Source organism: Camelus dromedarius, chromosome 28 (genome assembly GCF_036321535.1).
Source record: "Camelus dromedarius isolate mCamDro1 chromosome 28, mCamDro1.pat, whole genome shotgun sequence".
Lineage (NCBI taxonomy): Eukaryota > Metazoa > Chordata > Mammalia > Artiodactyla > Camelidae > Camelus > Camelus dromedarius.
In genome coordinates, this window is record NC_087463.1 from 15,559,645 (window position 1) to 15,568,426 (window position 8,782).

General features: G+C 40.7%; 1 long non-coding RNA gene across 1 annotated transcript in view; it reads left to right on the forward strand.

Annotated features, from left to right (window-relative positions):
* Positions 1 to 7,910, forward strand: part of LOC135319527 (uncharacterized) — a 54,457-nt gene extending 46,547 nt beyond the window's left edge. The window contains exons 4-8 of the long non-coding RNA XR_010378185.1: positions 727 to 766; positions 3,156 to 3,285; positions 6,445 to 6,490; positions 7,162 to 7,271; positions 7,847 to 7,910. This is a non-coding gene — a long non-coding RNA (uncharacterized LOC135319527). The remainder of the gene's footprint in view (positions 1 to 726; positions 767 to 3,155; positions 3,286 to 6,444; positions 6,491 to 7,161; positions 7,272 to 7,846) is intronic.
* The last annotated feature ends 872 nt before the right edge of the window (positions 7,911 to 8,782 follow it).

An 8,782-nucleotide genomic window follows, 5' to 3' on the forward strand; every position in this document is an offset into this window, starting at 1 on the left:
TGGTTCAGATTACTAAAGCATACAATCAGATGCAGCCGACTACTTTCTGAATTAATGCACTAAGCTAATTTCAGAACGGAAAAAAAAAAATCCTTCACATTATCCATCTCGCTCCCTAACCCATTTCTAAATTTTACATTATAAGCGCAGCAGGGCCTCACCAAGAGTTCTGTTTCAATTAAATTAATCAGAGCCAACTGATATGGCTGTAGTGGAATCCCCAAATTCCAGCCCTTGAGGACAACATCCTGTTGAAACTGAGTCCAGTGAGATCCAAAGCCCAAAACGCTTCGTTAAGCAAAAATAATCCTTTGATCCATCATTTTATCTCACTGGGCTCTAAGTAGCAGGCAAGGCTTTGCTTTTGGGTTTGCTTGAATCCTGCACTGCTTCAGCGGTTGATGCGTCCCGCACAGAAACAGCCAGCCAGGGCAAGTGTAAAGCGCAAGGCAGAGGGGCCTTAACTTACATTTGGAAGATTACTTAGCCTGCTTCTGCCCTGAAAGCTTACACTTACGCATGGAAATGATGCGCTGGACACTTTCAGTGCTCTGATCCAGAAGGTAAGAACGTATGGGAGTCGAATAATAATCAGTGTGTAACGGGGTCACACAGGCAGCCCCTTCCGGGTGCTCTGTTTAGGCTCACTGGTGTACATGGGAGTGGGGGGAACTTTGGATAATGTCTGTAACACAGCAGATTTTCAATGGCCTTGGTTTTCTCTAGGTCAGGGGAGGAACTGAGCACGGCTAAGACTTTAATCTAGGTGAGTATCTTTCTAATTAAAGCACTCCAAGAGGTGGTGGGGCGGAGGGGAGAGACGCGGGCTCTTGGTAACCTGTGCTTGTTATTTTACCTGTAGGCATGAGCCCTCCCAAGAAATAGATGTTTACCCCTCAGATTGTACAGAACTATAGCATCGGGATTCTTGCCTAAAATGCTTGTTTTATATATTTTAAGATCTGCTTTTTGTTTTACTCGTGTATTTTAAAATGTTGGTAAAATGGTCTCCATTTGAAAGCCTAACAAAGATTTAGGGTGAAACAAAACTTCTCACAGTGATCTCTGATGGGGGATGTGCCTTAGTGCTTAGCTGTGCTTTCACGTTAAGATGTGTTGCTTGGGACTTGCTACATCCAAACCATTCCCTCTAAATTAGTATTTATATTAAACTATATTTCATCTCCACTGAGGGAGTTCCTAACTAATAAAGTGTTACAGAACTTCTCAGATGAGAAAGTAAAAGCCGTAGGCTGAGTTTCTGCCCTTTGTTTTCCCAGTTTGGCATAACTCTCCTTTAGAAAACACTGCACAGGTGTTTCATGACATTGAAAGACTTTTATTTCCCAAAGAAAAAGACAATGTGCTGAAGGTCTGTCCTATGTAACAGTTTTGGTCAGAAAGTGAAACCCCCGAAAGTTATACTTACAGCCACCTTGGATCTGGTAGGTCTGAATCAGAAGATTAATATTATTCCCTAATAAAACATAACAAAACCCAAACTAATAAAAATCCATTTTATAAGTTATTATTAGATTTATTATAAAATTATTGACGTTTCATTTTATTAGGAACTAGAAAATACGATGAATGGTGAGGGTCTCAATTCTAAACTCTAAAGCTGGTTTGTAAAGCAGCCTCTCCCTGTCCAGCCCTTTTCTGTCTGTGAGTGTGTGTGGGAAGGGGGAGCCTGGGCGAGAGGGTGAGTGTCAAGCATTACAGAGACCCCTGGGCAGGACCTACACCAGCGTGACAGATGACTACGCCCTGGAATTACTTTATGAAATCAACGCTTTCATTGTCTTCCCCAAAGAGAATTCCATTGAAAATGGGATCATGTCTTTAAAAACTTTTTATTCCTCCATTTATTACAATGACCTTTCCACTTGGACATCCAGCAGCTGTTTGCTTGTGTGTGTAGAATCCTCCAGAAGGGGAAAGTAAGTAACCTAGGATTTGTGAAATGGGACAACTACGTGTTACCCCTCCAAAGGCCTCTCATCATACTTGCATAAAATCCCAAATCTCTACTGTGGCCAGCAAGGCCATGTCCCTTGTGTCCCCACTAGTGTTAGGGGCTCCATGCAGTCTAGTTTCCACCACCCCTCCCCCAGCAAGCTCACTGATCAGGCTTTAAGTTTCCTCTGATTTCTCTTAAACCCATCTAGTTTATCTAATTCTTTAATTTTACTTTATCCACTATTTCCTAAGTGTTCATAGCAGGAGAAGGGGCTGTTCTACCTTAGTCTACCATCTTCCAAAACCACTTGATGAAGACTGTCCTTTACAAGGCTGCCAACCTTGAGAGAAGTCTTACGAGGAAACTGAAGCTCACCTTTATTAACTGGCAAAGCCAAGACTGAAACCCAGATCTGTCTGACACCAAAGCTCTACTCTTTCCTTTTTATACCACATTACCACTCGCAGAATTGGAATCAGTTGATTAAATGGTGTTTGCCAAAAAGATTAAAATATTTTTAAAAAATTGCCATTAGTAATGACTGAAAGTTTCAGCTTAGCTACACTTTTACCACTATTTGGTTATTAAAGGTGAAAATGTCAAATACATTGTTTTAATTAATTTGTTTTTTTTCAGTACCAGCAAGGGTAAGCATTTATTATCATTGCTCCTTCTCTTTTTATGCTTCCTAGCATAGACTCTGCGGGAGCTAGGCCACCCAGGGCAGAGAGCAGACCGTGTGATACACGGAATTGCCAACTTGCTGTCCCCCTCTCCAAGGATTAAGTCAGGGCCCGCTGCAGACACTGACCTTCAGCACACCCTGGAAGGACTTTAGGGTGGAGATCAGGAAAGGGGCGCACTGTGCTCTGGGGAAGCTGGTAGAACAGACCTTCAGATAGATATTTTCAGATTTTATGAGCCCAAGTTCTTATATCTTCTCATATCTAGAAAAGCACAAACATCATTAACAGTGACACCTGCTGTTACATCACTGTTAGCCGCAAGCTTCTGCCTAAATGTGTGCTTGACTGCATGTACCTGCCTTCACTAAAATCACGTGTATACTGACGTCCCCCCCTACTCTTCTGAGCAGCTCCTCAGAGCTTTCTGAAATGCTGTCTCCCGGCTATAGTCATCATTTTGCCCCACGTAAAACCTAACTCACAACTCTCACATTGTGCATTTTTTTCAGTCAACAGTTTTGGTGACCACAAAGGGACCCAGAGCAGACTACTTTGCCTGAACTCTAAGAGGAACCAGAGCCTTGGTACCAGGAGAGGCCTCTTGGCCCATCCACTTCCTCAGAGTCTAGATGAATTTGGGTGAGTCTCTCCTGGTTCTTGGATCTCCTGTATTGATTGATGATCCTGAGGAGTTTTATTTAGTGATGTGTAACAGGTACCTGGCTCCCCAGAAATACTCAATTGAGGGAAATAACCACCCAGTGGAGAGATACTGGGTGGGGGCTGGTTGAAAGATACTGGGGTTTGCTCAGTTAAAAAGACAGTGGTCTGGGCTGAGTGGTTAGGTAAGAGGCTGATCTGATGCTTTTCCTCGATTCGGCTACCTTAATTGAATTTGTCGGGATAAAAGCGAAGCTACTACATAAAAGCTTTTGCTCTGAAGAAAAGGGACAAGACTCCTGGTCGGTTATGGCTTTCACAGGCAACTGAGGAATTTACGGGAGTGGTGGAGGCAGAGTCCTACCACGCAGTGGCCCCATAGGGAAACTCACTCATCAATTAAAAGACTTGCTCGTCCAGGAGCCACGGATGAGAATTGGCCATTCAGCGATCCAAGCAGGCACGGTGGTCTTAGACCACTGAAGGGAGAACTGAGCCAGGGCCGAAATGACTCTAGGTGAAGCCTGGAAAAGTCAAGTGCACAAGCAGCGCACTGGCCCACCACACAATTTCATTACTAAATTTTATCTCCGACAAGTTCAACTTTAAAATGGGAAATATAGACTCTTAGACAAAGAAACAAAGGGCGTCAGAAAGCCAGGGTCTGACTAACACCTCAGCCAGGTTTATGTATGCACAAAATTTATATTTGCAAGTACCCACTTGATTGGGAATTCAAGGGAACTTTTGCCCTGAAAATGGCCCAAATGGGCTCTTTGATTGCATATGCAGTTGTTAGAGAAAGTGAGCTTGAAAAAAGAAAAAAAAAATCTTTTCAGAATTCTGACGGAGGGGAAAAGTCCTTCTAGAGGAACTTGCGCTTCCCGCCCTGTGCCTTGAGACCAGGCTCCGAGGAACAGGGATCTGGAGCACGGCTAATTTCTGCGACTGGGGGTGGGTGGGGTAGGGGGAGCCTTTTTAAATTTAGCTTATTCCGACTGTCATTTATAAACTAGTGAGTTTTATATCGTGAGAGCTGATTCATGACGAAGTTTAGAAGATGAAGCTATGCGAGCTCTGACTGTGTCTGTCTATATTATATATGCCTTTACCACCAGATGGTATTACCAAATTAATTTGTAAATGAGCTCTACTTAATTGGCTTACAGGAAATTAAGCACTTATATAAACACTCAGAAATATAAAAGGAAACCCTGGCCAGAATTTCAGGTTGATGAAATTTCAGGTTCACATAAACTGGGAAATACTCAGTGTTAAATAAATACCAGGTATTAAAAGTTTGCAGATTTAATTAATATAAATATGTCTTTAGAGTCATCAGTGTTAGGTATAATACCTTTACTGTACCTAGGGTTAGTAGAAGTCACATAAGATCTTATTGTATCTTTTGCAAATTCGTCAGCAAGGAAAATAACTTAGTATGATGAAATTTTTATAACTAAATTAAATGTAAATGAGATAAAAGCTTTGGGTTAGCTCTTTAGGAACAACTGTTTGGGGAATATCTACTTAAAAATAATCTCTCCAGGTATTCGGTAACTTGAAATTTTAGAATTGTACCAAGTTAAGCTAAATGATGGAAGTTTGTTGAATAGCTAGGTGATTCCCAAATAAAATACTGAAACGTTAATTACTGAATATTGGTTTCCTTTTATAAACAAAAGGTATTTAGGACTATAAATAAATATGTTTAGTGCCCAAATGAGGTATTTTCTCTAAGAAAGAACATGATTTAAAAAAAAAAAGATTATTGGTTATTTGTTTGCCAATCTACAGAATGCTAATGTAAAAGACAGTTCATAATTGCTTGCTTCTTAGTTTTCACTAGCAATTATGGATTCTAATTTAAATATGTAATTAAAGCTACTAGACACAGAAGGAAAGTAGGATGTGTGTTTTCAGTAAAGAAGATAAGAGGAATGGAATTGCACTGTGTTAAAAGAAAGTAGGTTATCCTAGAGCTGATTTTTCCTGGATGGAAAAAAAATAAGGGACAAACTAATATGGACACAGAAAGTGATGGAGGTCGTGGGAAAGGAACCCTAAGAAGAGTTTCGTGCATGGTCAGGATTGGCTAACTTTAGAATAAATTTGAGTAAATGAATTTTTAAAACAAGCTGGTGCAAAACCAAAATTTGGCTTTTCTCTCTGTTAAGAGGACAAATCTCTCTTAAAATGTTAAGCTGCTTTTGATAACAGATGGTAAAGTTTCTTTTACCTCTAGTTGGAAATCTGTTACAACTTTCCATATTTGCCTTCAAAATCTTTTATTATCACTTTGGTTAAGTGAGTAAGTATTGTTTCATAGTGACCTATGATCTGACTCGACCAAGTATTTTAAAACCTTTTTGGTATTTTTTGACAATTCCCAAATCAAATTGTAATGAAATTGTTTCTTTGACCTCTAATTAACTTTGGGATGCTTCAAAGGGCCCCTGAAACATCCCAAAGAGAGAGATTAAGCTACTTAGGTTCATTTGGTATGTTAAATTACATGGGAAGTATTGTCAAATGAGTAATAAATCTGCTTAGGTTATACTGTATGGTAACTGTTACTAGTTGTTATAGAAATTATATGGAATTCCTAAAAATCTGGCATGTCCTGGTAAAATGTTCAGTCATAATTCTAGTTATTATCTTAAAATGTTGTGTGTCAGAGCAGTCAGTTTCTTTGCCAAGTGCATTGTAATCAGGTTTTTAACCGTGCCTGCTTAAGTCTTTGTCATTCATAGACAGTTATGGCTTTACTTTGATGCCTTTGCAAAAATGCTTCCTCTCCAAGATTCGTAGAAAGGGCTTTTTGACAAGTACAGATTTTCTGGTAACTTTCAGACCGTAATGTTGAACTGAATAAGAAATTAAGAATTCCAGTGGAAAACCTGATGGCTTCATAGAACTGTTAACAGAAAGGATTAGTTACATAGGATTGAGTGAACTAGTGAATATGATTGTAATTTTTATGGTTTCTGTCTGAAATATTACTGGCTTTTAATCGGTTTTCCCATATAAGGAAACCCTTCCCCCTCAAGCTAATTATGATTTACAGCAATCTGGTAAATCTTACATTTGTAAGCAGAGTGCAAACATTGACCTTTTCTCTCTATCTGATCCCTGCAGAGACTGGAAACGCTTAAGCTCTCAGCAGCTTTACAAGATAAATTAGGTAGGCCATCTCCTAACAGGTACAGGAATATATTCAAGGTAAGTTTTGGACCTCAAAAAGGGAAGAATTCACCTAAATCTGTAAGGCAAAATCTGTGACAAGCCCTTGGTGGTGTTTTCCTGGCCCCAAAAAGCCTTTTTAAAAGTTCAATCTGAGATCCCTTATAAAAAATTTCAGCAAAGCCAATTAGAAAAAAAAAAAAAAGCCTATATTATCAATTATACTTATATAAATCATCAGGCCAAGTTTATTGAAACCAGACTTATCTTGCAAACAAATTAGTCTTAATTTGGCTATCTTTTATAGAAATGAGGGTAATTTTAGAGATAAAAAAGATTGTTTCATTGAATAGTCTAGTTTCGTTAACTGAGGTCTGTATTTACTGCCCAAGACTCACTTCCCGGATAGCTCCTTGCTATTATATTATTGTAAGTTTAACTGACCTATTAAAGGAACAATCTGTTTCTGAAGCTTATCTCAGTATCCTATCTTTGGATGAAGATCAGATGCCCATGACCTGCAACCAGGGGATTATGCATACTGGGAAAGACATCTTTTAAAGGACTACCTTCAACCTAGGTGGAAGGACCCTTATCAGGTACTCTTGGTTAGCTCATGCAAAGTGAAAGTGAAGGGAATTAACTGTTGGATTAATATTTCCACTTGTAAAGGGCCCCTGCACTGGACTGGCCTATAGATAGAAGACTGCTGACCTCAATCACCGTAAAACAATGCTCAGAGGAGAAACTACCAGACCAGGATGAGAAGACTACGACACGAGGTAGACAGCTGACCCAAGATGCTGCACCAACCTCTATACCAACCTCTTTGATAACTGCTCACGCTTTTGCTTGTGAACTACTTCACAATCTTGTGCAGAGTTAAAGTTAGTCCAATTACTAGGTTTATGGTCAGTGACCTATATCCAGTACTTCTGGGTTACCTTGCTGGATCTGCCTACTCCAAGGCTTTCACTGGATGGCCCTTAGGAAATTTATTCTAGAAAAAGAAATCGTTCTGTTCAGGCAGGTCACTGCTGATGTTAGTAGGTGGGATCCCCTCCCCTGGCCAATTAGTAATACTTGCTCTGACTCTGGCCATAAGTATGAGTTTTCTTTTAGAGTTGCTCTAGCTCAATCAAAGCAACGAGTAAAATTTCAGCCGAAGAGTATCACATCCCTCAATCGCGGGACAGACTTCCATGGTTAACCCCAGGCTGTGGTCATTTTAAGTTTAAAGGCGCCCTCATGTTGGAACATACAATTAAACTATACTAAGGATAACCACCCTGGTAACACTAGGAAACTTTGGCTGGGCCCCTTATCAATGATGCCTGTGTAACAATTTTCCTTACAGATAAGGACTGGTACAGAACAGACTAAGTCCGATGACCTGGGGGGTACACTGGACCACACCCAAGGTAAGTTCTTGGCTTAAATTCTCACTTATGACCTTACTAATACTGCTAGCTATATCATTTGTATGTTGCCTGTTTTACAAAATTGTTGTTTCTTGCATTACCAAATGTGTGACTGAGCCTCTGATAAGATGATGACAAGGTGACTTGAAGCAGTTAACCAAACACATAGTTACTGTAGTAGCGCAACTCTGGCTATGGGAAGAAGCAACAGTGGGAATATTTTCCTGGACCACAACAGACTAAGACAGGTGGTCCAGAGACTTTCGGCTGCTGTTAATAAGGCCTAGTCCTGTAATAGCACATTGAGGGGCCTATCAGTGAAATCCTTGTGTGACCTAGGAATGAGCATTCCTAGCACTATGGGATGAAACGGTCATGAAATACCTCCCAAACCACGGTTGAATTTATGACCAGGATGGGTCCCTGCCAGCTAAAAACTGGCACTTGCCACCTGCCACTACAAGGACTGGATCACGCTGGCACTTGCCTTCTACCTCTGCTTGGAGTAAATCATGAGCAGCTACAGCCACTGACCTCCAACGCTCCCTGAAAGGAGTTCGGGGTGGAGATCAGGGCTGAGGCGCTCTGTGCTCTGGGAAAACTGGTGGAACAGGCCTTCAGACAGATATTTTCAGAAGATTTTATGAGCCCAAATTCTTGAATCTTCTCATATCTAGAAAAGCGCTAACATCATTATGGCGACATCTGCTCTTCGTGACTAGTAGCAAGCCTCTAACAAAATGTGTGCTTGACTGCACACACCCCCTTCACTGAGATCATCCTTAATACTGGCGTTCCCTTCCCCTCTGCCTCTTCTGAGCAGTTCCTCGGAGCTGAGATGTTGTCTCCCGGGCTGTAGCTGTTATTTTGCC